The following is a 19,802-nucleotide window of genomic DNA, read 5'->3' on the forward strand; positions in this document are numbered from 1 at the left end:
AGGGTCGGCTGCGCCCCTGCCTTCGTCTTCAGGCAGGAAATGCAGAATCCGGACCCTCGGATTGCGAGCTATGGACGGGGCCTACGGCAAATAACTTTATTGCTTGCTGGGCTATCAATAAATGTATTTATTGTTACAGTGTTTATTCTCCCGAGCCTTTCTGGTAGAACTAGTGAACCCCCCAGCTATGTACTTTATAGCCATGAAAGCTTGTAAAAGATTATAGCTAAAGGAAGATGTCAACCATAGGTATTGTAAAAGACGGATTGGTTCGGGGATTGCACAGCTCTAGACCCACCAAAATAATGGCAGAGATTGTTTGATCCCAAGAAAAAAGATCCAAAACAGACCTTCTTCTCCCTGAAACCTTTGAATGACCTCGCTTACAGGATTGAAATCCACAGAGAAACCCACAGAAATGCTTGTATATGATCAGAACGCACCAGATCACTCCAAATGCTAGATGGAGTTATAATCAAACATCATTCATCTGAATAATTCTATATCATGTCTAGAACTTCTGTGACTATTATGCTTAAATCACATATAAATCATGCAATTGTTATAACTATTGGATGGTTGACTGAAAGAGTTTCTTGTTTACTATTTTATACTATTACTATAAGGTCCTATTCAATATTTGCTCCCACGGCTCTCGGTCCAGCCTGCTTCATAGCATCATGATGATAATAACACTTTAATACACTCCACTACTTTTTAATAGTCAACATATTTTCAGCAGTCATCAAGCTTGTACACACTGGTCACAGACACAATGTACCCTTCATTTCCCCAAGCTTATTGCTCACTAAAACCACCCACTGTCATCGTGTTTGCAGCCCATTACAAGTTTGATTTTGACGTGACATAAAGCTGTGATGTCTAAGTGGTTGAGCTTTTTACTTTTTAATTAATCTTTCCATTAAAGCAACACCAAGGAACTTTTCCTCTGCGGTCGCCCTACAGGTTGGAAGCAGAATTGTCCATTACCGCTGTTGTAAATAATTTAGCCGCGGCCCCTTTAAGAAATATGACACCGCGCGCACTGACTGAGCATGCGCAGAAGAAGATGCGCGAGAGCACTCGATTTGTTTAATTTCGTCTCTCTTTTTTCTTTTTTTTGTTTCCTTCGACGTTATATAATGGTCGATTACATTATGATCCCCTGTAAGTGTATGTCATTGTTATGTTAATGTTCTTGTTGAAACTTTAACCAGCTGAAGCTGAAAGTGACGCTGTTAGCGATCGTGTATGAAGGACAAATGTAGAATATTTTCTTCGGATGTCGTATATTTCCAGTCTGCAGGTCAGAGATGTTATATTTATAATGTAAGAATTGATCTATGTGTTGCCTAAATGTTCATTGTTCGTAGTGTAACGTACAGCGAATTAAATATAGCCTAGTCATTATTTTGATCAGCCTCTATTCAGTCTGTACATATTGTGTATGATTTCTGTTATCTTTGTTAGATTTCTGTTTAAGCCATGTATTATTTGAAAATTTTAACCTGTCACTAGTTTTATCCTTATTAAATCTGGATTCCTAAAAAAACTAACAACCTTCTTATAGAGCTGTTTATGACCATATCAGTGCTCTAGCCTATATTTTCAAAATCAAAAACATGCATTTAATTTAAGAGGTGTAATTATTAAAGTATTTCAATATGAACTCAGTAACCTTGAATTTGGCAGATCTGGGATCATCTGAGCTTCAAAGCTGCACACATTCACTCCGTGTGGAAAAAGTTTAAAATACAGATCTCAATAATCATCTGCACCTTCACTCTGGAGAAAAGCCATTCAACTGTGATGAGTGTGGTAAAAAGTTATTTTTTATAATCTAAAATTTCACCTGAAAACACTGACATGAAAAATCATGTGTGTTGTGAATGTGGGAGGAGCTTTATTGCAGCAAAACAACTGAAACAGCACCAAAACATTCATTAAAAAAAACATATGCTCATATTGTTACAAAGGTTTGTCTGAACTGAAATCACGAGCGACTTCATACTGGAGAGAAGCCATACCTCCAAAACCGTAGGCTACTCATTCAGATAAAAACTTATGGATTAGCATATGTTTACTTCAAATATCTTTAGAGAGAAAAGTTTTTGTTGTATTTTTACCCAAAATAGGACGATATGAGCATTATGGAACGCTAAACTCTCTCATGTAATTTATTTCGTTCATACTCGACACCGGAGGGCGCCCTCGTGCAGAAACTCCACAAGTGAGACCCATAGAAATAATAAACTTTTGAAGTTCCAGGAAATCCTTAAAATGGACAAAGACATCCAGCTATTGCTTTAGCTAAATAAATAAATGCAAATAGGGATGTAAGTGGAACCTCTTCGTCAACTGGGCTCTTCTCACCAAGAAGACCCCCGGAGAGTGTCGTGCTTTCCTTCCTTCAAGAAGGGTTGGAGCGAAGGCTGTCTCCCTCCACCCTAAAAGTATACATTGCCGCTATTGCCGCACACTATGTTACAGTGGAAGGTAAGTCCGTAGGAAAGCACGACCTGATCGTCAGGTTCCTGAGGGGAGCGAGGAGACTGAATCCTCCTCGCCCTCCTCTTGTTCCCTCTTGGGACCTCTCAGTGGTTCTAAATGCCCTGCAGAGTGCTCCCTTTGAGCCTTTGAAATCAGTGGAGCTTAAGTTCCTGTCAATGAAGACAGCACTCCTGGCTGCATTGGCCTCCATCAAGAGGGTAGGGGACCTGCACACATTCTCCATTGAAGAAGCGTGCCTGGAATTCGGGCCGGCTTACTCTCACGTGATCCTGAGACCCCGGCCTGGATATGTGCCCAAGGTTCCTACCATTCCTTTCCGGGACCAGGTGGTGAACCTGCAAGCGCTGCCCCTGGAGGAGGCAGACCCAGCCTTGGCACTGCTCTGTCCAGTACGTGCTCTCCGCTCTGTCCAGTACGTGCGTTCCGCCCCTATGTAGACAGAACGCAGTGTTTCAGGACCTCAGACCAGCTTTTTGTCTGTTTTGGTGGGAAGCTGAAAGGAAAGGCTCTCTCACTGGAAAAGATAGTGGACGCCTTTGCTTTGGCATACCAGCAGCAAGGTCGACCGTGCCCCCTTGGTGTGACTGCCCACTCCCCGGAGTGTGGCGTCCTCTTGGGCTCTAGCGCATGGCGCCTCGCTAACAGACATCTGCAGAGCTGCAGGCTGGGCGACACCTAACACATTCGCCAGATTCTACTATCTCCGAGTGAAGCCAGTGTCCTCTCATGTACTCACTTCAACCAGCTAGTACTGGACCCACTCAGGTGTCTTCGCTTGCTCGCCATTCCACTCCACGGACTGGAAATGTGCGATATTCTCCTCAGGTGAGCTTCCCCGAAAGCCCTGAGTTCCTCCAGCACTCCTGACGTCGGCGCCAGTGTCTATTGCCTGCGCGTAAGCTAGGTGCCTCCCGTGTGCATGGTCCCTCCTCTGAGCGACCCCCACATGTGTATTTCCACTGTAAGCCTCTCTGAGCATGTGTCTTTCCCTTGGCAAGCCACCTTGCCACCCCTGGGGTTGAAATATTCCACCTGCGGCTGGACACCCCAGTGTTCTCCATATGCATCCCTTCGGGTCATATGTGTATTCTCTAAGTCCCCCCCCCCCCCCCTCTGGGTTGGCAATAATTGCATATTTCCTATAAAGCTATGGGATATGCTCCCCAGTGTACCTTGGTATTCCTGTGCTAAATAGGAGTCCTTCGTCCGTGCCAGTATCACGACAGGGATCTCCGATTTAGGCAGGGCACTGGAAGACAGCCGAGAGGGTGGCGTGATTAGACTGGTAACCCCATTCGTCGTCATCCGACGTAACTCGGAGTGACAACGGAAGGGAACGTCTCGGTTACGTATGTAACCCTCGTTCCCTGCGTAGGGAACTGAGACGTTACGTCTTCCTGCCACTTCCGCTGTACCGCGGGGATCGCCTGAGTTCAGTCTCGGATCTTCAGCGAAGAAACATATCTGCATGTTGCCGGCGTCCTCCTTTTATACCCACGAGGTAAGGCGGAGATACGCAATGCAAATTCTGCAGACCCATGGCATTTCTTTGGCTCGTTTTGTATACTCGAAGTCGATAGGCTTTCTAAGCGAAACCCCATTCGTCGTCATCTGACGCAACGTCTCCCTTCCCTACTCAGGGAACGAGGGTTACATACGTAACCGAGACGTTTTTCTTTCCAAATGTTATAGATTACCAAAATCTATACTTAGAAATATTATAAAACAAATAAAACACCAAAAATATCTATACTTTTCCAATTTTAGGTCAATCAGTAAGATTTTATGGTGATTTATAAATTTGTCCATATTCGTGCAATGGGTATTCTGGATGTATAAGGGGTGGGGAGGGGTGGTGGTGGGTGGATGTCAACTTAAAAGGTTATTTAAGTAGTCAACAAAGATATAAATTACCTGAGACACAAACCTTTGTAAAAAAAAAATCATATTCTGGAGGTTTAAATTACTGGTCAAATTGACCCCAGTGGGTAAAAGATGTTATCGGATTTGAGGGTAACAGGAGGGTTAAATGAAATAACGTTAGCAATTATCAAATTTGAAATAACAAGTAAAAATGACATTATTATATGAAATACAATTATAATAAAATTCGAAGTTAAGAGGACAGTATTACTGTTCTGTTTTTATTTTTAAAACGGTGTGAAAAGTAAAAATTATCATCAAATATTCATCTTTGACCTGTCAAAGTTTCCTACAAGTCTCCACAGCAAGGATGCATAGATTTATGGGCGTGGTAAGCAGAAGAAAAATGAGTCTGCACATGCGCATAACCAGTAGCACATCTCGATGGGTAGCATGAATCGTCAGAACACCGGTAGTAGTTATATTATTAATTTACTACAAGTATGCTGCTAGTTCAGGCACACATTTATTTTCCTGTTGGTTCTTTGCAATGTTAATAAAATATATTGTACATTAATTCTTTATGGGTCATTACTTTGTACTTTTAAAGCAAAGTATTTACATTCACACACACACACACACACGCAAAAAGATTCAGATTCGATAATCGCTTTAGCATCGAATCGCAGCCCTCTGAATCGTAATCGAATCGAATCGTGAGGTGCTTAGAGATTCCCACCCCTATAAATCTCAAGAGTTTCATCTATGATTCTTCCTCAGTCTTGAGTCAACTCTCAGTCCCAAAGCCTCGCTAAAAAACAATCATTGCAATTTGGGCGCCAGACAGGTATACACATGCCAGAGAGAATTATATAATCATCCCAGATAGCTAAATAAAACCCACCCATTACATACAAAAAGGATAGCACGCGTGTCGGCTGAGCTCCACCTAAGCGTCGCGCCAGCCACAACTTAGCATCGCACCTGCCTCAAGATCTCGCATTGTTTAAATCTACCAGACACTCCGATTGATGCACCTGTACAAACAGACAGTGCAATCCTGCACTTATTTGTCATCTTATCTTATATTTTATTCGCTCTTTTCTGTCTTCTGTCTTTGATTTTTCCAGATCTGGCCCCATTATCACAATTCACACCTGCAGTGAAGCCCCTCCCTCAACAATTCACCAATAAATACTGGGAATATTCCCATCATCCTACAAGAGAAGGACAAACTCCAGGAGTAGCAGCTGAAATCTGTGTGACTGTTAAAGATGGAGTTTATTAAAGAGGAGATTGAAGACATGAGTGATCCAGAACCAACCAGAATAAAACATGAAGATATTGAGGAACAAATAGGTTGGTGTCCATTCGCAAAGTTTTCGCACCATTCCTCAGGAACTACAACTTCATTGATAAAATTATCCAACCATACGCTGGTTCTTCCCGGCTTAATCCAAAACCGACGCTCCATGTACGGTCGATACCGCCGCTATAGACAGGAATTGTCACAGATTGCTCAAATAATAGCTTGGCGCATGTAGGCAGTTATAGCATTGTAAAATGCTGAATTTACTTGCAGTAACGTAACTGGTAGTCCAGGCTGTTGTTGTATGTTTTCTTCCGTTGTATGACACCCAGATAGCCAAGCGTGAGCCTCGGCGTCATCGTTTGTAAAGTCCTCCGTTTTGACCCGTCTTCACTAAAACGCCCTCCGGAGATTCAAAACGCAAAACGGGGTCGGCAGCGTTTCTAAACTTCTCCGTTTTAGGTCTTCGTTTTTGCCGTTTTAGTCTGGACGGGAGGTGCAAACGTAGCAAAAGGCCTCCGTTTCTAAACTAAAACGTATTAGTGTGGATGGGGCCTAAGAGTACAGATACTCCATTAAAATATTACTCCAGTAAAAGTATAAGCTAAAAGGGTTAGCTCACCCAAAGATGAAAATTCTGTCATTAATTACTCACCCTCATGTTGTTCCAAACCCGTAAAACTTTCGTTCATCTTGGTGTAGCATAGTATTTAAAATTAAGGAAAAATATAGCACCGATGCAGAGCTGGAAGAACAAAAACAGCAGAGATAGAATGTACATGAGGAACAGAAAGGTTCAAATGTACATGTAGGGTTAACTCAAAATGAAATGAAGTTCTGATGAGAACGAACACAGGATGAACAAAATACACTTATTTCTGATCCTGGAGGAAGAAAGATTAGTACAATGCTGACCCTGGTAATAAAGGAATTGAAATGGCACAACATTACACACAATTTTATAAAGTTGTCGCACACGGGACTTGAACCCATAGTCTCTGGGTCAGGGGCGTGTCACTCATATCATTGCAACACTGGGAAGAAGTGTTCACAAAGATGCAGAACTTCCATAGTAAGTTCTGTAAGAAGTAAGAATCAACTCAAAATTAAGATTTAATATATAAATGCACTTTTTGTTATATTTAATAAGTTCAGATTAGATCATTCTCAGTAGTAACTTTTACAAATAACCAATTAGTATGCTAAGCTAACCTAGCACAAGACATGAGATCAGATCTCATGACCTGTAGGTGGCGCTGTTCCCAAATTTGGCATGGACTTGTGTTGCCAAAAAGTACTGAATTCGGTACCAAGTCAGTACTGAAATTTAAAAAATGTGGCACTGTTGAGTGGAATCGTAAACACGTCTGATTGCTCACTGTGCTCTCGCGCTCATCAAATATGTCTGTGATTGGCTACAATGATCAGTGCTTCAAAAACATGTTGTAAATATGTCTTCACTGAGCACTTACACAAATACACACGAATGAAAGCAGGCGTCCGGTCCGCTGATAGACGCCCCTGCTTGCAAAACACTTTCAGACACTTTCGTGTGTTCTCAAACGACTCCCGTGCATTGATCATTATAGCCAATCACAGACATATCTGATGAGTGCGTGAACACAAAGGCCAATCAGAGTTGTTTACGATTTCGCTCAACAGTGCTCAAAGCGTCACATTTTTTAAATTTCAGTACTGGAAATTGGTACCAACACTAGCATGGACCCTCAGATTATGGTTCCGATGAAGCGTACCAATTTTCGTTTTGGTTGATCAAAGTTTGGCCGGGAGAGCCTCTTAACCAATTCTGGGTCGACCTAAAATTAATAAAATTAAATGCATAACTTTTTTCACCAGTAGGTTATAAAACCTTTGCACATCAAAGATACTTTATACAGACAGGTGTCTTCTTTTCTGCTAAGTGATTTTGATTTTAACATTTAACCTCATTGAACTGATTCTAACTGTATAATATGTTTATTTTAGACCAGATGAACGTGAAGGAGCAAAGACCGAAACTAAATGACATTAAGAAACACTGCGACTTCAAAATTCAAAAAAGAAAAGCCAAAAAGCTGCACTCCTGCTCACAGTGTGGAAAGAGTTTCCAAAAAAAAGCGAAGCTTAACAGACACATGAGAATTCATACGGGAGAGAAACCGTATAAATGCACTCATTGTGGAAGAAGTTTTTCTCAAGCATCAGGTCTCAGTGTTCATCGGCTCCGGCACTCTGGAGAAAAACCATTTAACTGTGATCAGTGTGGTAAAGATTTTAAGTCATCATCAAATCTTACGCAACACCAGAAATTTCATTCAGATGAGAAGCCCTATGTGTGTTCTCTCTGTGGAAAGAATTTTTTAAGACTGGACAATTTTAAACCACCAGAAAACACATGGTTTAGTGAGAGATCATGTGTGTTGTGACTGTGGGAAGAGCTTTACTACATCTACCCAACTGAAACTGCACCAGAGAATTCATATTGGAGAAAGACCGTACCACTGTACTCAGTGTGGAAAGAGTTTCATAAATAAAGGAGACCTTAACAAACACACAAGAATTCATACTGGAGAAAAACCGTATACATGCACTCAGTGTGGAAAGAGTTTTTCTCGAGCATCAACTCTCAATAATCATCTGCTCGTTCACTCTGGAGAAAAACCATTTAACTGTGATCAGTGTGGTAAAGATTTTAATTCGTCATCAAATCTTATGCAACACCTGAAAGTTCATTCAGATGAGAAGCCTTATGTGTGTTCTCTCTGTGGAAAGAGTTTTTTAAGGCTGGACAATTGTAAACATCACCAGAAGACACATGATGAAGTGAGAGATCATGTGTGTTGTGACTGTGGGAAGAGCTTTACTAGAGATGACCATCTGAAACTGCACCAAAGAATTCATACTGGAGAAAAACCTTACAAGTGCTCATATTGTGACAAGAGTTTCACTCTGTCTGGAAACCTGAAATCACACGAGCGACTTCATACTGGAGAGAAGCCGTACCACTGTCCTCAGTGTGAGAAGAGTTTCAAACATTTATCAAGCCTTTACAATCATAAGAAAAAATGTTGCACATGAGCAACAATCGTTTTAATGCCAAATACTTCACAAGTAAACTGAGATAAAAAAAAAAGTGAAAGGCTTGAGATTTGAAGCTTCACCAGTCAACTACTCTTACAGTGTAAATAATATCATTTTATTTCTGTCAGGACTTATTGTTTTATAAATAAGTCTCTATTGAATTGGATATATTCATGTTATTTTCTTATTTAATAAATGTACTAAATTGTCTTCTGATAGTACTCTCAATTATAAGAAATATAAACAGAAACAACATCTTGTCTCGAAAGATCTATTTAAATGAACACAGAGAATGAGGTAGATTGTTTTAACAACATTAATGAGTTTAAAAATTATATATCAATATTGTGATAAATATGGTTGGGGTGTACAGTATTATTGTCAATCAAATTATCAGGTCTTGTATCATGAAAAGTAAATTTTTATCTTTCATTATTGACTGCTATAGAACAATAAAGTACCACAGCTTCAGTTAACAAAATGTGGTGGATGTAGATAGAAAATAATATAACCTACAGAATACAAATATTAAACATTAAACAAACTGTTTATCATTTATATTATTTACAGATGGTGTTTAGAAACACTTATTCATTCAGAAACTAAACAGAATGTCTACGAAAATGCAGTGAGAACAAAAGCCAAAAACTCTTTCACATCATCAGTGTAGAACACAGAAAAAGAACTTTAAGGAACTCTTAAGAATTCACACTGGAGAGAAACGGTTCACCTGCTGTCCGTGTGGAAGAGTTTCAAATGGGTCAATCATCATCTGCCAATTCAATCTGTGATCATTGTGGTAAAGACTTTACTTTAACATCAAATCTGAAAAACAGTTGATAGTTTATGCAGATGAAAGGTCTAAAGTTTGTTTGTTCGTTTTGTGGAAAGAGTTTTTCACTGCTGAACTCACCATTGGTCTAGACTGGGCTCTGTCCAGTAGGGCCCACATGTTTACCCATTTGCATTTGTTTTATTTGTTTATTTATTTGCAAGTCAGAAATGATTAGCCCAATTTCCACTGTCAGTCCTGTGTGAGCCAGGACTATTAACATATATCAAATGAGATTTTATTGTTGTTTCACATAAAAGAACATGTATTTATTCAATTGTGTTTGCTCCTGTTTATTTGTGGTCACAGGACTGCACAAAACAACTCTCTTTCAACTTTCTTTTTAGTGTAATTTATCTCTCTCCTGTCGATGTGTGTGTGTTAGTCTTTTTGGTTACAGGTTAAGAAACTACTGGCATTATTGGAAATCGACCGAGTTGTTGTTCTGGACATGCTGGCGCCCAGCCACCCAAATCTGCAAACTGCGAGCCGAACATCAGGAGCCGAGTGTCAGCTGCATAATCGATGGAGATATGCTTCAGTCTATCTGTATATGTGTGGAAAATTACTATGTTTATCTATTTCTTAGCCAATGAGAATCATTCAACCTGAAGCAAGGACGTAGCTTAGACTTTGGTGAAGGGTATAATTGCTGTGATCTTTATAACTGTAAGTGGGGCGGCCTACGAACTCCTTGTGAGTATTGAAGCTGACTTCTGCTGATGAAACTGCAAACTATCTTCAGTAAAACTTTTCTTCAATTTATTATAATTCTGACTCATGGTCTTCATTCAGCATATCTGGTTCTGGGTCTTTGACTGTAAATCCCCTTACAACTGCCTGTGCTCATTCCTGCTCACTGGTCTCAACCCCACCACACAAGCACAGTTGTCCGGGGAGGCACCTTGAGGGAGTTTCGCCACGTTTGTGGAGTGGGTGCTGGTTTCCTGCGGATCTGCATTCACTGTCGAGGACACCGCCAGTCCCCCTCCCAACCCAGTGTCCAGCCCAGTACCACCCCGCTACGAGGAACGACAGTTTGTCGACTGCAGACGGAGAGAGCACTTGCCCCGATGTCGGAGCCCGTGCCAGAAGGAGCGATCGAGCCTGACATTATACCTGTGCCTGAGTGGACCCCGTCTGACCAGGTGTTTGAGGCGACCTACTCATCCACTCAGCCTCCTCTCAGTGGTGCGGCTACCCCTCGGACCCGCTGCGAGCCATCGCCGCCTGGATGTCAGAAGCCCGTGGCTCCTCCTCCTGCCTCTGAGGGCTTCGCTCCACCTCGACCCGTCGCCCTGGCTCCTGCGCCTACATTCCTTCCTCCCTCGACTCCGGAGGGGACCTTCGGCCTTGCTTGGCTCCCTCGGTACGTAGGTTCCACCTGGTTCAGAAATCACCACTCCTCCACTGCAGACTTGCTGGCCGTTCGCTACTCCCCGGCCCTCCACCCCTTCGGCTCTGGCAAGCTCCGCCCTCCCTCAGGCTCTGCCTCCACCCTCGATCGCTCTAGCTCCCCCTCTGCTTTCCAGATCCCCACTTCCACCGCCGTTGCGGCTCCATCGTGGCCACCTAGGTCTTCGGTCTCTCTCGACCCCATCGGCTCTCTGTCTGTGCGGTGGGCTTTACCTCCATCAACGTCGTCGCATCCTGCCGTCCCCATGGTGACATTGCACTTCCTTACACCATGGCTCCTCCCTCCTGCGACGCCGTCATGGAGTGTTTCCCTGGCTGTGGCCTGGGTCTCCATCCGCACACCCCTGTTCACCCCTGGTTATTTCCACCACTCTGGACTCTCTGTTCATTCATCCCTCTCCTGGATTTCCGCCCTCCACCAAAACCTCCTCTATCCATCTGTCGGCGCGAGGCCGCGCCTTTCCGGGAGGGGGCGTACTGTCACACACACTGGTTGGACTTAGTTTTCAGTTTGCTCCTTTTTTCTGAGTTCGTTTGTTGTCGAACTGAGCCTGACATCATACCTGAGCCTGAGGGGACCCCGTCTGACCAGGGGCCCGTTTCAATAAGGAGGTTCAACCAACTCTGAGTTAAAACTTGAACTCTGAGTTGACTTATCCTGAGATGGGAAACTCTGAGTTTTCGGTTTCATAACAGCTGAAATTAGTAAGTTCAATCAACTCTAAGTTGACTGACTCTGAGTTAAGCGCGTGCACCACAACTATAAAAAGCCATTATCAATGGAGCGCAGATATTATGAGTCACCATGGTAACAGCGCCAGACAAAAAGAGGTCTGCATATTTCTCACCAGCAGTACGCAAACTTTTTTTTTAAGCAACAGGGCAGCAGCGGCGATCGAGAGAGTTAGTTTGGGAGAAAATAGTTGCTCGAGTCAATAAGTAAGTTTACATTTTAATTACTGTTATACAGTGTTGGGTGTAATTACCAAGTAATCTAAATACTGTAATTTAATTAAAGGGATTACTCTTAATTCTTCTGTAATATAAACAAAACAAAAAAAAGTGGTTACATTAAATACTGCATAGACTATAGAACAATTCTGTATAAAACAATAGTGGATTTAACATAACGTTTTTTAAAGGTATATTTTTAATGTAACCTCTCTCTACACACTCAATTCAAGAATAATTCATGCAATTGTATATTGTTAGTTTGAAAGCATTAAAAGTGCAGTTTATTGTCTCTTTTTGTATTGTTCAAGTGGTTGAGGTTGATATGGGATTTATAAAGTAATTAGTAATAAGTAGACCAATACTTTCTAGAGATAGTAATTAATCCAGAGATTAATCTAATTACACTGTTGAAGATGTCATTTGTAGTTAGTAATTAATAACCATTTTAGAGTAACTTATCCAACTGCTATAATATCAGAGGTGAAACTGGAAGAACAGTATGTTATTTAACCTAATTTTAATTTTCATGTAGGTGCAATCCTGCAGGCATTTAAAGAACATGGCAGCAGCTGAAAATGAAATATAAAAACATATTTCAGTCAGGTAAGGCTTGAGCATATCATGGATGTAGGCTACCTGACTTTACAAACATTTGACATATTAAATAACTAAATAGCATCCAGTGTCTAGCAGTGCAGCAGCATTTTTGACATAGGTCTAATTAACACAATTAAATGTTCATTCTCATTTGACTTCTACTCAGCCAACAGAAAGAAGGAAGAGGCTCGCAAAGATGGAGATGAAGATGCAGAGGAGATGGAGAGGGAGAGGAGATGGAGATGCAGAGGAGATGGAGATGCAGAGGAGATGGAGAGGAGATGGAGATGCAGAGGAAATGGAGATGCAGAGGAGATGGAGATGCAGAGGAGATGGAGAGGGAGAGGAGATGGAGATGCAGAGGAGATGGAGATGCAGAGGAGATGGAGAGGAGATGGAGAGGAGATGGAGATGCAGAGGAAATGGAGATGCAGAGGAGATGGAGATGCAGAGGAGATGGAGAGGGAGAGGAGATGGAGATGCAGAGGAGATGGAGATGCAGAGGAGGAGGAGATGGAGATGGAGATGCAGAGGAGAGGGAGAGGAGATGGAGAGGAGATGGAGATGGAGATGGAGAGGAGATGGAGATGGAGAGGAGATGGAGATGGAGAGGAGATGGAGATGGAGAGGAGATGGAGATGGAGAGGAGATGGAGATGGAGAGGAGATGGAGATGGAGAGGAGATGGAGATGGAGATGGAGAGGAGATGGAGATGCAGAGGAGATGGAGATGCAGAGGAGATGGAGATGGAGATGCAGAGGAGATGGAGATGTAGAGGAGATGGAGATGTAGAGGAGATGGAGATGGCCCTGAGCCTGAATGCTGGAAGGCCATTGGCTGAGGGAATTCCTGGAGGGACTTCATCAGAGCCAGTCACTCTCGAAGATTCAAGTGCCTTCATAAAATGTAAGAGGCCTGCATATTTTTTATATAGGCTGTTTTTGATATTTCCATATATTTTACTTTGGGTTGGTTTTTTTGTTGCTCAACCAAATGCTCATCTTCACAGGACGATAGGGATGAAGAAACAGTTTCTGCTGCCACAGAGAGGCCTACAGAGGAAATGTTAATATTATGTGTCTATACATCAAACAATCTACACATTCACATTTTATCACATTATTTATGTGGAGTAGACTATAGAATCTAAGTTTATATCTAAGTATAAATGGATATTCTTATCTCTCCCCCGTCACCAGAGTGTGGAAGAACAGCAGGAGGAAGGTCCATCAACTTCTGGTGCACAGATGAACACAGTTCAGTGATTTTCAGTGAATGCCACAGTTTAATTCTGTAGAATTTGTTTAGAACTACATGATGTAACACTAATCTACTGTATTTTCAGTTGCCAGTTAAGAAGTTAGACTTCATCTTATTAAAAAAATTGGGGGGAAAAACAGCAATGGATAAATGTACCGAAAGAATGAATGAGGTGTTTAAACACTGTTTCCTCTTTAAAAAAGGGGGAGGAAAGCGCAAGAAACTCTGGGTTTACGGAAGTAAACCTGCTCCCGACCAGGTTAGGTTCACAGAGTAAGTTACCATAGTAACTGACTCTGAGTATAAGTTACCTCTCTTTCAGAAACGGACTTGACTTACCCTGCTTTCTCAGGTTTACAGGCATTACAAAGTGTTGTAGCTACTTTCTTCCCTTTTGATGTAACATTAGAAAAAGTCCACTTACTGCACATGCTTCAGCCACTTGCTTGGGAACACATAAAAGTGTTGGTGTATTGTTTAATACTGCACAAAAGAGGAAAACAAAATTTCATTACAATGAAGTACACTGGGGGGAAATGTGATCAATAACTCATGGCAACATATTTATTTTTTACATTAACTATGTAGTTTCACAGTCACACATGTAGACTTTCACAAGTCAAAGCAATTCATTGCTACTCAAGGTTTAACAGCTGATATGACTGGACAGCCATTTGGATTATAGGCTTACTTAATTTAATGCAGCAACAAATTATTTTACAGTGTACTAGGATCATTTAAAGTTCATTTGCCAGCAGTGAAGGTGTTCTGCTCCTGGCCTCTGGCTGTGGGTCTGAGGAAGAGCTGAACCCAGGGATGCCCTCCACAAGGTTCACACTCAACCCAAGGGTCAGCTCTTCTGCCTGGGTATAACGTGGGGGTGCAGGACCACCACCTGTTTGTTTTCTTTTCTTTTTTTGCCTTTTGCCCTCAGCCTTTTTCTTGGTTGCTTTTATAAACAGGCAAACATTTATTAACAGTGCCTTTTTAAAAGAGATTAGTTAGTAAAAATTACTATTATGTAGAATATTCTAGTACTTCACTTTTACTTTTTCCCATGTTCTAGTAGTGGGTGGTGACTCTGACATTACAATGAACAAAGTTATGAATTATTTAGAAATTATTAAAATATCAAAATATATACTTTAATAAGTGATAAAAACATCTAACTACAAACTTAATTTGTCTGCTACGTTTTGCCAGCCCTCTCTCTTGGCTTTTGCACACTTTAAGGTGTTCCCTGGCGTTTTAATTAAGTTTTCAAATTCTGCATATCCTTCAAGCAATAACTCTCCCCGTGACTGTAAGAAAATAATATCCAGATGCAGTTTAGACAAGAAATTAAACTTATTTGAACCTTACAATAAACGTCAATCTTTAAACCATGATACTATGTGTGTCATTTTTCATTTTAATTGTGTAACATTATCTGAACGAGGCGATCACCTGTACAATCACAGTCAGTCATGAGATCTTAATGAAGAGCTGCACGCTGCTTTGGCAGAGGAATAATCGGAATCTGAATTTTTTTAATGTTTTAAATGTTGAATGTTTTTATTGTTTCAGCATGTTTATCAAACTCCCATTTCTGTCAATATAGGCTAGTCATTGCACGCTATAACCTTAAGACAAGATTAGGGTGACCATATTTTGATTACCAAAAACCAGGACACTCAGCCCGGCAAACAGATACTCAAATGATACTCGGAGTTTACTCAAAGATGCCTTATTGGCTATGCCTCTGTATGGATAGAAAATTGTTATATTACAAGACACAAATTCAGATAGGCTTCTCAGAGGTTACTCAACATGTTTTATTATGACAGGTTTCAAAAATAATGAATGAAATAATGATAGAAATAATGTCTCTTCTGTATTAGAAAAATAAATATATAAATAATAAATAACTAAAAGAAATACCTCCAAATTGAAGAAAAATAGCTCTCACAAACTTACAAAAACGAACTAACAAAATATATTTATATCTTTAGTTTTCTTCCTCTTTATCCTGTTTTTCTTCCTCCTCCTCCTTGTTTGCCCATCTATATTTTGCTGTAGAGCTGATCTTTCCCAGCAGTTTTTTGAAAACCAGGACATTTCATCACTTTATAAAAAACAGCCAGGAAGGCCGGGACAGGACGTGAAAACAGGACATGTCCTGGGAAAACAGGACTGTTGGTCACCCTAGACAAGATAGACTAACGTGACAAATCAAAAAAAAAAATCCGTGACCGGCCCAAAAGTGAAGCGGCCCACCGGGAATTCTCCCGATTACCCACTCCGGGCCTGCTTGGGACTCTACTAACAATCAATCAGCGCTGAAAATGCTCAAACAGATAAAAAGTTATAAAAGTTGAAGTGCCTCAAAAATAATGTGCGCTACAAATAATGTGTTATTTTTTCATGTACAAATATATAAAAATAGACCTGGAGGAATCCAGGTAAGTAAAGGATTCAAAGCCACAAGTCTCATCAGTTCATATTTCAAATTTGAGGAAGATATAATGAAAAATGGGGATCCTGCAAGCTTTTTTCCAAGACTATGTCAGTTCCCTTTCTAACCTCCCCCTGCCTGAGGCACATCCCACCAAATCACATCCCCAAACTAAATGAATTGCAGTTGCTGAACAATTTGCACTACATTCACAATTATGACATCTTTAAAAAGAAGACACTTTATAGTTTATTACCCAAATGTTAAAGTTGAAAAAACTTACACAGACAAAAAATTATAGAATTTGAAGTGCCTTGAAGATAATTTGTACTGCAAGTAACATTTTATTATCTCATGTAAAAATAAATTAAAACAAACCTAAAGGAATCCAGTTAGGTAATTGATTGAAAGCCACAAGTCTCATCAGTTTATATTTCACATTTGAGGAAGATATTATGAAAAACTGGCCGATTCAGGTCTAAAACAGCAAGTTCAGATCTTGAAGAATCTGAGAGCTTGCATCTCTTCTGCTGGTTGGCTGGTGCTTGGATGCCACTATTCATCTGAAGATTCAACTTGATGGCTGTTGAATGGGAAAGAATGGAAAGATAATTAGCACCGCATGTCAGGTAAATAATTCTTTATAGTTTTTAAATGGCTGGCCATTCAAGCAACTACCAAATTGATGGGCAGTCATTTAGCATTCATACTAAAGTTCGTCCATTCAATCAACTACCAAACTGATGGGTAGTCGTTTAGACAGCATTCATACTGGAGGTCGCCCATTCAATCAACAATCAATGGCCGGGGATGGCCAGTGATACAGACAGCATACATATGGATAGCCAGACTTAGAACCAACAATCACACCGATGGCCGGCCATCAGACTGGAATATGTACAATTTTTCTATAATTTTTCCTAGCACGCGCACGCACACACACACACACACACACACACACACACACACACACACACACACACACACACACACACACACACACACACACACACACACACACACACACTATATATACACACACACACATATATACAGGTCCTTCTAAAAAAAATTAGCATATTGTGATAAAGTTCATTATTTTCCATAATGTAATGATAAAAATTCAACTTTCATATATTTTAGATTCATTGCACACCAACTGAAATATTTCAGGTCTTTTATTGTTTTAATACTGATGATTTTGGCATACAGCTCATGAAAACCCAAAATTCCTATCCCAAAAAATTAGCATATCATTTAAAGGGTCTCTAAACGAGCTATTAACCTAATCATCTGAATCAACTAATTAACTCTAAACACCTGCAAAAGATTCCTGAGGCTTTTAAAAACTCCCAGCCTGTTTCATTACTCAAAACCGCAAGTCCAGAAGGCCATTATTGACACCCTCAAGCAAGAGGGTAAGACACAGAAAGAAATTTCTGAACAAATAGGCTGTTCCCAGAGTGCTGTATCAAGGCACCTCAGTGGGAAGTCTGTGGGAAGGAAAAAGTGTGGCAAAAAACGCTGCACAACGAGAAGAGGTGAAGAGCCACTTTTGAACCAGAAACAGCGGCAGAAGCGCCTGACCTGGGCTACAGAGAAGCAGCACTGGACTTCAGGCATTTTGGCATTTCCTTCTCCCCAGTCTTCCTCCAGACTCTGGCACCTTGATTTCCGAATGACATGCAACATTTGCTTTCATCTGAAAAAAGTACTTTGGACCACTGCGTAACAGTCCAGTGCTGCTTCTCTGTAGCCCAGGTCAGGCGCTTCTGCCACTGTTTCTGGTTCAAAAGTGGCTTGACCTGGGGAATGCGGCACCTGTAGCCCATTTCCTGCACACGCCTGTGCACAGTGGCTCTGGATGTTTCTACTCCAGACTCAGTCCACTGCTTCCGCAGAAGGTCTGGAATCGGTCCTTCTCCACAATCTTCCTCAGGGTCCGGTCACCTCTTCTCGTTGTGCAGCGTTTTTTGCCACACTTTTTCCTTCCCACAGACTTCCCACTGAGGTGCCTTGATACAGCACTCTGGGAACAGCCTATTTGTTCAGAAATTTCTTTCTGTGTCTTACCCTCTTGCTTGAGGGTGTCAATAATGGCCTTCTGGACAGCAGTCAGGTCGGCAGTCTTACCCATGATTGCGGTTTTGAGTAATGAAACAGGCTGGGAGTTTTTAAAAGCCTCAGGAATCTTTTGCAGGTGTTTAGAGTTAATTAGTTGATGATTAGGTTAATAGCTCGTTTAGAGACCCTTTTCATGATATGCTAATTTTTTGAGATAGGAATTTTGGGATTTCATGAGCTGTATGCCAAAATCATCAGTATTAAAACAATAAAAGACCTGAAATATTTATGTTGTATATATATATATATATATATATATATATATATATATATGTTTGGATATATATTATCACCAAATATATATGGAGTGGGAGACGACCTCGTATTAAATGGACCACACTACAACGTAACAAGTTAGATGGAGGATGGGCACTTCCCAACTTTAAATATTATCATTGGTCTTTCATTATACGTTCAATTAAGCAGTGGTTGGATCCAAATTATACATCACCGTGGAAGACAATAGAGCAGGACATAATTGCCCCTATTAGACTTAAGGATCTTTTATTTTCTGGTCTCTCCATTAGTCTTTGTACACTGAGGTATGGCCCGATACTGACATACATGCTTCGGACTACCAGACAAGTTGAGAGGCTAGTGGGTTTTGCATCAAAATGGCATAGATCATCTCCCATTTGGCGTAATAACAAATTATTGTCTGGAAATAAACCATTCATTCAAGGTGTATGGGCAGAAAGATTTATATGGGTCATGGGGGACTTGAATGGGGAAGATTCTCTATTAAATTTTAATGACTTGATTTCACTTTATGGTATCCCCAGACACTCCTTATTCTTGTACTTCAGACTTAGATCAGCTTTTAAAGCACATAAGGTTGTATGGGGCTCAGAGATGAAGGAACATCCAGTAATCAATTTGATAAATGTGGCCCCAAAAAGTGTTGTTTCTTTTATGTACGCCGGGCTTCTGTCATCTTTGTCTCCCAAGCCTAGCACTCTGGCATGGGATTGTTCAATGTTACACAGGGGTAAAGAAATAAACTGGGGCACAAGCTGGAACAACATATGTAGCTCATCTCAGAGTCCCAACCATCAGTTTATTCATATCAAGATCTCTCATAGGGCATACCTTACCCCCAGAGTCAGGCACTTAATTGGTCAATCCCCACACCCTTTGTGTTCTCTTTGCTCACAAAATATTTTGGGGACTTTTATGCATATAATGTGGGACTGCCCTATGATTTATGACTTTTGGACTAATGTGCTACAATCACTGTCTGATCTGATAAGTGTTCAACAACTCCCTATGGACCCTGTTTTACACCTCCTCAATGATGATTCTGAACTTGAAGATATGGATGAAAGGTCTAGAAAATGTGGTTAGCTGGGCTAACAGCAGCCAAGAAGATCATTGTTCAAGTTTGGGTTCCGCCGCACAACTTAGCTCATAAGCACTGGCTG

At 41.0% G+C, this 19,802-nt stretch overlaps 1 pseudogene across 1 annotated transcript in view; it reads left to right on the forward strand.

Annotated features, from left to right (window-relative positions):
- Positions 1 to 1,110: 1,110 nt before the first annotated feature.
- The window catches only part of LOC143716523 (uncharacterized), a 140,718-nt pseudogene continuing 122,026 nt past the window's right edge, over positions 1,111 to 19,802 (forward strand). Inside the window, exons 1-3 of the transcript XR_013196003.1 lie at positions 1,111 to 1,306; positions 1,693 to 1,818; positions 5,505 to 5,733. The product of XR_013196003.1 is annotated as an uncharacterized LOC143716523 (transcript). The remainder of the gene's footprint in view (positions 1,307 to 1,692; positions 1,819 to 5,504; positions 5,734 to 19,802) is intronic.

Source organism: Siphateles boraxobius, unplaced genomic scaffold (genome assembly GCF_051911475.1).
Source record: "Siphateles boraxobius isolate OS27281-9 unplaced genomic scaffold, OSU_SipBor_1 6, whole genome shotgun sequence".
Lineage (NCBI taxonomy): Eukaryota > Metazoa > Chordata > Actinopteri > Cypriniformes > Leuciscidae > Siphateles > Siphateles boraxobius.